Below are 10,163 nucleotides of genomic sequence, written 5' to 3'. Positions count from 1 at the left end.
CAAACGCAGACTCAACAGCTAATAGGCTTGCCCGTGCTACTCAATGAACATTTTATCTTGGAATATGAATGGGAATTTCGCAGAAAGGCACCCAATAGTTTGTGAAATGCTAAAAAGAAATCAAATTGTGTGTATCCAAGAGCACTTTGCTCTTCCTATTTCTGTAGGTCAACTGGACATTTTCAGTGCTAATAACATGTATGTTGTTCCTGCAGTCAGACAAAAGGACCAAGGAAGGCCCTCCGGGGAACTCGTGACGTATATTCGTAATGATGTTGAATCAAAGTTGTTTTTTTCAACGCAAAACATTCTAGCGGTTCAAGTGTGTAATTTTGTTGTTGTGAACGTATACATGCCAACCGACTATCGTGATGACGCATCTCATTCCGAATTTGCGCAAAGTTTACGTAAATTAGCTGAATGTCTTGGCAAAATCCGATTAGAAAGATTGCCTTGTGTAATATTAGGTGATTTTAACTGTCCTATGAGTGCTGAATTTACTGAAACTAACGCGCTTTTTACTGGTGATCGTGAAAGTATGGTACATGGTCTCCTAGATGATACATTTACCATTTTAGAAAAAAAACAAAATTTTACATACATACACAACACAGGAAGTACTTCTAATTTAGACCATGTTATTTGCTCTAAAGACCTACTCCCTACTTCAGTACGGGTGTCTGACACTACTTTTACTTCTGACCATTTTTCAATAGAACTGCAATCACACCTACCGCTACACAATCTGAGCATCCACACCAAAATAACGCAGCAAAAACTACAAAAAAATGGACACAAATACGGGATTGGAGTAATGTTAATACGTCGGTTTACACGGAAGTTTCGGATGAAATTTTAGCTAAAATTAAAATCCCATTTAACCTTCTGATCCAGTCACGACGAATTGAACCGAAAGAGGCCCGATTTGAACTTAATATATATGCCGCCCAAATTACACACGCTCTTCGCTCAGCTGAGGAAGCTGCTGTTCCCATAAAGAAAATTAAGACCGGTACGCAAGTTTCAGGTTGGTCGCAAAATGCTGGACTAGTTAATGCATGCAACCAGGCAAAATTTTGGCTTTCTGTTTGGAAGGAGTGTGGACGGCCGAGAATGGGGGTTGTAAATGCCGTTAGACTCCTTACAAAAAGAAAGTTTGGAAAACAATTGGCTCTCCACCGGTCTAATGTAATTGCTAAGTCTTCTGAAGATGCTCTACGAAATCCTGACCTTATATGGAAGACTCTTTCCGAAAGAAAGCCGAATTTTGCTGCATCTTTAATTTCCCTTGAATCTTGGAGAACTTATTACGAACAAGAATTTAAATCCCCTTGTCCGACTCTTAGTGCAAAATACAAGGCAGAGCTGCATAATTTCCTATCAAGCACCGGCCGTTCTGACGTTACTGTGTAGGTATCCGAGATTCAGAACGTGCTCCGTTGCATTAAAAAGAAAAAGTCACGTGGTGCTGATGGAATTTCTGCTCTTCATTTAAAAAACTCATCTTCAATGCTCATTCAGCACCTTGCCCTGCTTTTTCAGATTATTTTTTTTGCAAGGTGTGGTTCCCAGTAATTTTTGCATAGGATCCCTTACCCCTGTGCCAAAAAAGGGGAAACCCCTGGATAAATGTACATCTTTTCGACCCATTACGATATCAACAACTTTTTGCAAAATTTTTTAGCTACTTATAATTAAAGAAATAAATGAGAAATGTTACGCACCACCCTCCCAATTTGGCTTTCAACCTGGTCTTGGTTGTGGCCATGCGCGAAGCGTCGTGGCTTCTGTCCTTATTGACGCTGAAAGCTCAGGCGAGTCGGTCGCGATCGGTATTCATGATGTCAAGCGTGCGTTTGAGTCCCTTATCCACGACCAAATTATTCTAGAAATGGGAAAGAGAGGCGTCCAACGAGATGTCATAATGCCATTAAAGGACATGTATGAAAACCTCCAGGCACAAATAAAAGTTGTTTTGCCCGAGAAGAATATAATGGAAATTTACCCAACCGTCCCAGTACGAAAAGGCGCCCGGCAAGGTGCTCCTACTTCTGCCCCGGCTTTTAATAACAGTGTTCTTCCAGCACAGGAAAATTACCAAATAACGTGTGTTCTGGATGGTATTGACCTTTCTCTTCTTTGTTATGCTGACGATATTTTAAATATGAGCCGGAATATTGGTGGCATTGAATACAATTTTGCTATTTTTCAAAAGCAATATGCTGCAATAGGCCTAGAATTTAACGCTGCAAAATCAGAGGTATTACTGTTTAATTGGCCCGAAAACCAAGTCCCGCCTACCATAGACCTTGGACAGACAAGTATTAAGCCAGCAGATCACATCATTTATCTTGGACTACCGATTGGTAAAACGCTGAGACACACACGACAGCTATTAATTCAACATCTCGAAAAGCGTACTGGTTTTGCATACAGCAGATTGGTTGCAACGAAGTTCAGCTTCAACCGGTTTATCCTTGCTCGGCTGTATACTGCACTAGCATTGCCCCATTTTTTATACCTGAGCCCTTTTTGGCGAACATTTCCATGCACCACTAAACAGAAACTTCGAGCAATATTTTTTAAATATGCTAAGTACCTTTTAAGACTCCCCCTGGACACGTAACACATACCTCATTAATAGGTATAAACTGGCAGATCCCACTCTTATAATTGAAAATCAGATATACCGTTTTAACAGTAAAATTGGTAACCACCCCTGGCATAGTTTACTCAAGCAGTAGTCAAGTGTATAAATGTTTCTTTTTTATTGTCAGTTTTGTGTTTTTCTCGTTTGTATCCGTTGAAGTATTATTTGTCCCTTTTTTTTTTCTTTTTATTTTTCTTTATCTTTATTGTACTCTGTCTTGTGTTTTTGTAACGACGGGTTATAAATAAATAATAATAATAATAATATGAAGACAATATACAGACATTTGCTTCAAGAAAAGCACGTCAAGTAAGTTTCAGTCTACATGATAAGAATGATTGTGTATAATCTAAATTGAACTGTGTTCTGTGTCATGAAGAAAATGTTGGTACTTGTAATCTTAGAGTGTTTCTTCAAGCTTATTGGAAATATTAAGAATTACATAAAAAAAATATATCAATGATGGTAAAAACGTTAAATAAATATGTTCTTTAGAGAAATGAAATAATCATATTCTGCTATCTGTAATGGGTTTCTTGAATGGGGGTAACCAAATGCCATTCTTGCCGTAGGCACTGATAGGTCTAGATCCATACCTGGATGGTTAAAGACTGTCATAAAATTGTCATTATTTATCATAAATCTTAATTCGCATAGTACTGTCATCCAAAAAGACAAATTCTCCATTAGCGTCTTTAGATATAGGATAGTGCTTTCATGTCTTTCTTTTGTGCCTAAAACACAAGGCTTTCAACAGCTCCTTCTTTTCCTACTTTAAATTATGATAAATAATTCACGTATACCAAATTTTTGTTTTTACCATCCTATGTACATCCCTATGCTACAATTTACCTTCTGTTTTTTCTCTATTTCGCTTGAAGATTCGTATAGTTAGAAGTGGATCCAAGCGAGGGGGTAGCCCCCGGATACGCCAGTCTTTGAGGGATAATCCCATTTTAATTCTTGGAAGTTTCCTTTTTCCCATTCTTAGAACGAGAAGTTTTCTTCCCGTTCCATGTCAGTTGACTTACATGCAAGAAGGATGGGGCCTTGATCTAATTGAAAAAGTATAAAAAGAGTAATTTGGATGGCAACCTAGTAGTAATTACAAAACAGGGGAGGGGGATTGAATGATTTGAAACTTAAGTCATTCAAATGTTACATTGTCTCTCAAAGCATTTGCCAAAAATAATGACTTCAAGGAAGAACGAGGAGGAGGAGGGCGATTCAAAAGTAAACCTAAATTAGAAGCGCACAAAGGGTGTATCTCCCTCAAACCCTGTTTGATAGCATAAGGCAATATATTTCTTTTATTTGCGAGGGACTGAGAAGTTGGTAGCCCCCTAATATACAGAATAATATCCTTCATTTTATGTTTTAATGGTGCTAGTTAGACCCCGGCGCCGCGCCGGCGGATCGACCGAACGCCACCTACGAGAGGCCCGGTTGAACGCCGCCGAAGTGTCGTAACGCCGCTGGCGCACCACAGGCGTGCCGCCGCCAGCAGAGGTGGCGGCCTTCGGTCGACTTTATATTAATTTTGCGGCAATTCTTTATTGCGTCAACCGCAGAGTCGGAGCTTTTCCTTCTCATGTGGTTTAGTATTTCGATTTTCCCGATTAGAAACCAAGTAGGTTTTACACTATCCCCGAATTTTCGGGTATTTCCCCGAGATAAAATTTGATTCCCCAAATCCCCAAAAATCACACAATCACGGTGCCACCCCTAGCGATTTATCACCAGTGACTTTCCCTGCCAAATATTACTTTGCATACCATAATTCTTCACTTCTCACTTGTTCATTAATTTTTGTCTGTTTTGTTACAATCACGGTGCAACCCCTAGCGATTTATCACCAGTGACTTTCCCTGCCAAATATTACTTTGCATACCATAATTCTTCACTTCTCACTTGTTCATTAATTTTTGTCTGTTTTGTTACTTTGCATAAAAACCAGACAGATGCAATATGCAATTGAAAATATTGCAATATACACAGTTCTTCATATGTTGACAAAAAAAAAGTATCGTCTTTATGAAATGAATTTAAGTCATTTCGAATGCAGTTTCCCAATCGCTATTTCTTACATCATTCGTAGTCAAGAATTTTACTTTCAAGTTGAACAGAATTATTGAACGCATTCACTACTAAACAGCTTCAGCATTCGGTTGGATTTTGATATTGACTGCCGACAGATTGTTTCTACAGATGAATTGTAAGTTTGCAGATTATAATTTTTTTTTTGCTGTTTTTAGATAAGATTTTCTTAATGTTTAATACTCAATTGTTGAACGCCTGACAGAAAATACAATCTTCTTTCTGCATCACTTTTACCCCCCCCCCCCACACACACAAAAAAACCCTTCTATTGAGACAAAATTTAGCCATAGACTAAGCTATGTACAAGGTTGAGGAATTAAAGATTGAACCGGAAGTTACCCCAAAAATATCATTCATAAATAAATTGTAAATTATTGCCTATAGGGGGGGATTGTGGGCTATCATTTTTAAATGATAATACCTCATTTTTTTATTGAAAGCAGGGATGCCAAAAAGATAACTATTTTTTTTATTTAAAGTGAAAACAGAAGAAAATTATATCAAATTCCCTGGGAAACCATTGAAATATTTTGATAGACCAAGGGCCCCCCCATTAGGACTTGTTCATTGCCTTGGGTATTTTCCGATTTCTCATAGGCTACTGGCCTATTTTGGCTTTTGTGTGTGCTCCCTTTTAATTAGATTCTTTAAATCTTATTGAATGCCACGGCGAATCTATGAATCAGTTTTCCAATAATTTGAGGTATATCTGAATAATTTCGACCTTTTTGTTTTTGTATACGTAGGCCTTTACTCATACTCTCAATTTTTTTTTTTTCAAGGAACACTAAGCTGTTTAACGTTATTTTGCGTGTTTGTTTGAACCATATAGTGACCTAGTTAATTATTGAGTAAATTAATTTTCTAATAAAGGCTGAGACGGTATCCTATCAAGGTGGTATCCAGAGGGGGGAGGAGGGTAGGGATGTATTACATTTAAATGATAATATCTCGATTTTTTTTTGAAAGCAGGGGTGCCAATAAGTTAATCATTTTTTTTTATTTAAAGCAGAGATGGTATCCTATCAAGATGGTATCCAGAGGGGGGGTATAGGGAGTTATTATATTTAAGTGACAGTACCTTAATTTTTTTTATTGAAAGCAGGGATGCCAAAAAGTTTAAAAGTTGACAAAAATTAAGAATATTTTCATTAGTTATACTTTATACAGCACATGTATAGTTTTATCGTCATAAGGGAAAGGGGCGTAAGCGTCGAAACCGTTTTTTTTTTCTTATTGATGAAACGGATTTAATTTGAAAACATTCATTCTTAAGTAGCAGGTAGATTCACACTAAAACGAATTGGTGTGACGAAAGCGATATCGACATCCCCACCCAACGTTGCGCTCGAGTGACAATTGCGCCCTTGGTCCAGTGCCCAAGTTACATTAAAAGGCAAGGTCATTATAAAAGCTTTCAATTTGGGAGGTTCAAGGAGGAGTCTTTGATAGTCTTATGACCTCAGGGTACTAGATGTTGCAACGTCCTTACGTATCTACAGTGGTTTAAAAAATTCAATCACCCCACAAATGGTTACCAAAAATATGCACAAATATAACAAATGTAAAATTTAGAATATTATAACACTTTTTTCAAAGCTTTGAAGAAAAGCAAAAAAGGCTAAATACCCCTAACTACGCTTGAAAGCTATTTTAAAAAGAAACTCTTTGGAGATTTCAAAGGAAATGACCATAGCAGAAACTTTGAACCTGCATGGGTGGGGATCAAAGAGGAGTCTTTGAGTATTTTGACCACAGGTGACTCATTGTTGCGCCTTTCTTAAATTTGGTAATTTTTGTTAGCATTTGGAAATCAAAGCTTAAACTCAATAACTGATATTGAGTGTCCTAACATTTTGCTTGGATTAAAAGTGACGAATTAGGATGAAAATCTCAATATCTTCCTGGAGCTACTTCAATCTGCATATTGTTTCATTTAATTACATTTAAAATGAATGAGCGTTTCATTTTTACCTAAGAATATAGCTGGCACTTCATTTTTCTTCATACCCAAAAAAACATCGAGTGTTTTTTGTTTCATTGTAATTGAAATATTCTCATGTGGAGTGTTCATCATGAATTTTTCAATTTGATAAATTTACTCCTTTTAAATGCAGTTTATAATTTGACTGATATTAGGTATTTATCAGTTTATAATTTGGAATGAATCCCCAAAAGGAAAAATGAATGAAATACAAAAGAGCAGCCAAAAGCGATAAAAAAGTAACAGTTCAGCCTTAGCCTGCATGACATATATTCTATAAAGAAGCCAAAAAAACTTTAAAATTGATTTTTTTTTAAATTGTTATTAAAACCAGTTTTTAATACAAGAAGGCTTTTTAGGAATCCGAAAGAGCAAAAAAAACAATCAATATCAAAGTCGCCCATTTCAACTGTTCTGAAGGTGACAAAGCAGATATTGTCAATGTGCATTATGAAAAAATTAAGCTTCTAAGTTCAAAGTTACATTCGAATTTTTACAAAGATAAATGACGAATTTTGTGATAGGGTATTTGAAGTTTTGTATGCAGCATTGCTCGATGAAAAAAAACTACTAATTTTGATAATTATTTATGTTAAGAATACATAGCTAATAGATACTTCAACTACTCGTATTATGCAAGGGCTCTGAAACGCCACGGCTATTTCGTTTCTACCAGATTTCTACTTCTCTTGATGCATAACGAAGAAGACCAGTTTCCAGCCAGGGACTTGTGAATTTTTGAACTCATGAATAGGCTCGAATGTGTTGTAAATTTAAGCTGTGATTTGAGAAAGACTGATGAAAATATTAATGTTTGCGGTCAACATTGATCGCACTGACGGCGCGCCACCGACATTTTACCGGCGGCGCGGCGTGGCACACTGTTTTTGGCCCCTCCGCCGCCGGTCTTCCCTCATCGGCGTGGCGCCGGGGTTTAGTGCTAGTTACTTTCTTGCTACTTTAATTCTAAGGAATCTACACTGAAAACTACGAAACAGCAACAGTAAATATGCCAAACCGCATCTTTCAAACTAGCCAAATTCAAAAGTTAAGAAACTAACCATAAAAACCATGAAACAGAAACCTTAACACATCAAATCATAGGTTTCATTCAAGACAGCTATGACATAGACAAAGAAATCCCCAAAAAGTAAAAGCATGGAACAAACCAAAGTATAATTATAGGGAGTGCAATATCGCTGCCAAAGTAAAGAACGGTGCGGGCACAATGTATTATTTATTATTATTTTTTTTGGTCTTAAGCCATGGTACTTCGTATCGAAAGACTTTTAGTAGAAACTTCGAAAAAAGCTCATTCGATTGGAAACTGAAACGGATAGTGCCCTTTTTAACAGTAGCCCCCCTCCCAAGCCCATCATTTCTCCAAACACATTCAATCAAAATTTTGAGATAGCCATTTTTTTCAACGTAGTTGAAAGGTACGGAGATTATGTACTTGAAGATGATAACCCCCCCACACACACAGTCCTTAGGGCAAGGGTTGTAGGTTATGTCCTGGGTGCATTTAAGGTTTATATCGAAAAGGTTATCGTATAAACTTCGGAGGGGGCTAATTGGATTGCTCATCAGAAGTTTTTGTGCCCTTTTTGATATTCAGAGTGATTTGAGGGCGGAAACCCCCCCCACACCTTGTATTTTCCCAAAATGTATCTGATAGAAATTTTAAGATTGCCATTGGCTGTCGTAGAAACTTCGAAAAGGCTCATTCGATTGGAAATTGGAAGAGCTAGTGCTCTTTTTAATAGTCAGAAGTGACCCTCCAAGTACCCTTCCACGCCTACCATTTCCCCAAACACATCCAATCAAAATTTTAAGATTGACATTTTATTCAACGTAATTGAATGGTCCGGAAATTATGTCTTTGAGGATGACAACTGTCTCGCAGCTCTCAGGGCAAGGGTTATAAATGATGCCCTTGGTGCAAATAAGGTATATATATATATATATATATATATATATATATATATATATATATATATATATATATATATATATATATATATATATATATATATATATATATATATATATATATATATATATATATATATATATATATATATATATATATATATATATATATATATATATATATATATATATAGAAAGGGTGATCATCAAAATTATGTAATGGGCTCATTCGATTGGAATCAGATGTTCTAGTTCCTTTTTTAAGATTCAGAGTAATCAGAGGGTGGATATAACCCCTCCCCCACCTCGTATTTTCTTGAAATGAAACTGACAGAAATTTTTCACATCACATCAAATCATAGGTTTCAATCAAGACAGCTGTGACATAGACACAGAAATCCACAAAAAGTAAAAGCATGGAACAAACCAAACCATAATCATAGGCAGCGCAATAGCACTGCCTAAGTATAGAACGATGCGGGCACAATGTATTAATTGTTTTTTGGTCTTAAGCCAGGGTACTTCGTATCGAAAGACTTTTCGTAGAAAATTCAAAAAGAGCTCCATCGATTGGAAACTGAAACGGATAGTGCCCTTTTTAATAGTAACCCCCCTCCTACGCCCACCCTTTCTCCAAACACATTCAATCAAAATTTAGAGATAGCCATTTTGTTCAACATTGTTGATAGGTCAGGAAATTATGTATTTGAGGATGACAACAATCCCCCCCCCCCCCTATACACAGTCCTCAGGGCAAGGGTTGTAAGTTTTGTCCTGGGTGTATTTAAGGTTTATATAGAAAAAGTTATCGTATAAACTTCGGTGGGTGCTCCTTGGATTGCTTATCAGAAGTTTTAGAATCCTTTTTGAGATTCCGAGTGATCGGAGGATGGATACCCCCCCCCCCCGCACACCTTCTATCTTCCCCAAATATATCTGATAGAAATTTTGAAATGGCCAATGGTTGTCGTAGAAACTTTGAAAAGGCTCATTCGATTGGAAAGTGAAAGGGCTAGTGCCCTTTTTAATAGTCAAATGTGACCCTCCAAGTACCCTTCCACGCCTACCATTTCCCCAAACACATCAAATCAAAATTTCGAGATGGCCATTTTGTTCAACGAAATTGAATGGTCCGGGAATTATGTCTTTGAGGATGACAATTGCCTCGCAGCTCTCAGGACAAGGGTTATAAATTATGCCCTGGGGGCAAATAAGGTATATATATAGAAAGGGTGATCGTGAAGATTTTGTAAAGGGATCATTAGGTTGGAATCAGATGTTCTAGTTCCTTTTTTAAGATTCAGAGTGATCAGAGGGTGGATATCCCCCCCACCTCGTATTTTCCCGAAATGAAACTGACAGAAATTTTGAGATGGTCATTTCTTGTCGTAGAAATTTCAAAAAAAAACTCATTCAATTAGAAATTGAAAGGGCTAGTGCTCTTTTCATTAGTTGAAAGTGATCGGAGGGCAACTAACACACCTCCCACGCCCACCA

This window comes from Artemia sp. Qi Xiang Cuo, chromosome 8 (genome assembly GCF_049724085.1).
Source record: "Artemia sp. Qi Xiang Cuo chromosome 8, ASM4972408v1, whole genome shotgun sequence".
Classification (NCBI taxonomy): Eukaryota; Metazoa; Arthropoda; class Branchiopoda; order Anostraca; family Artemiidae; genus Artemia; species Artemia sp. Qi Xiang Cuo.
Note: the sequence above shows the minus strand (reverse complement) of the source record.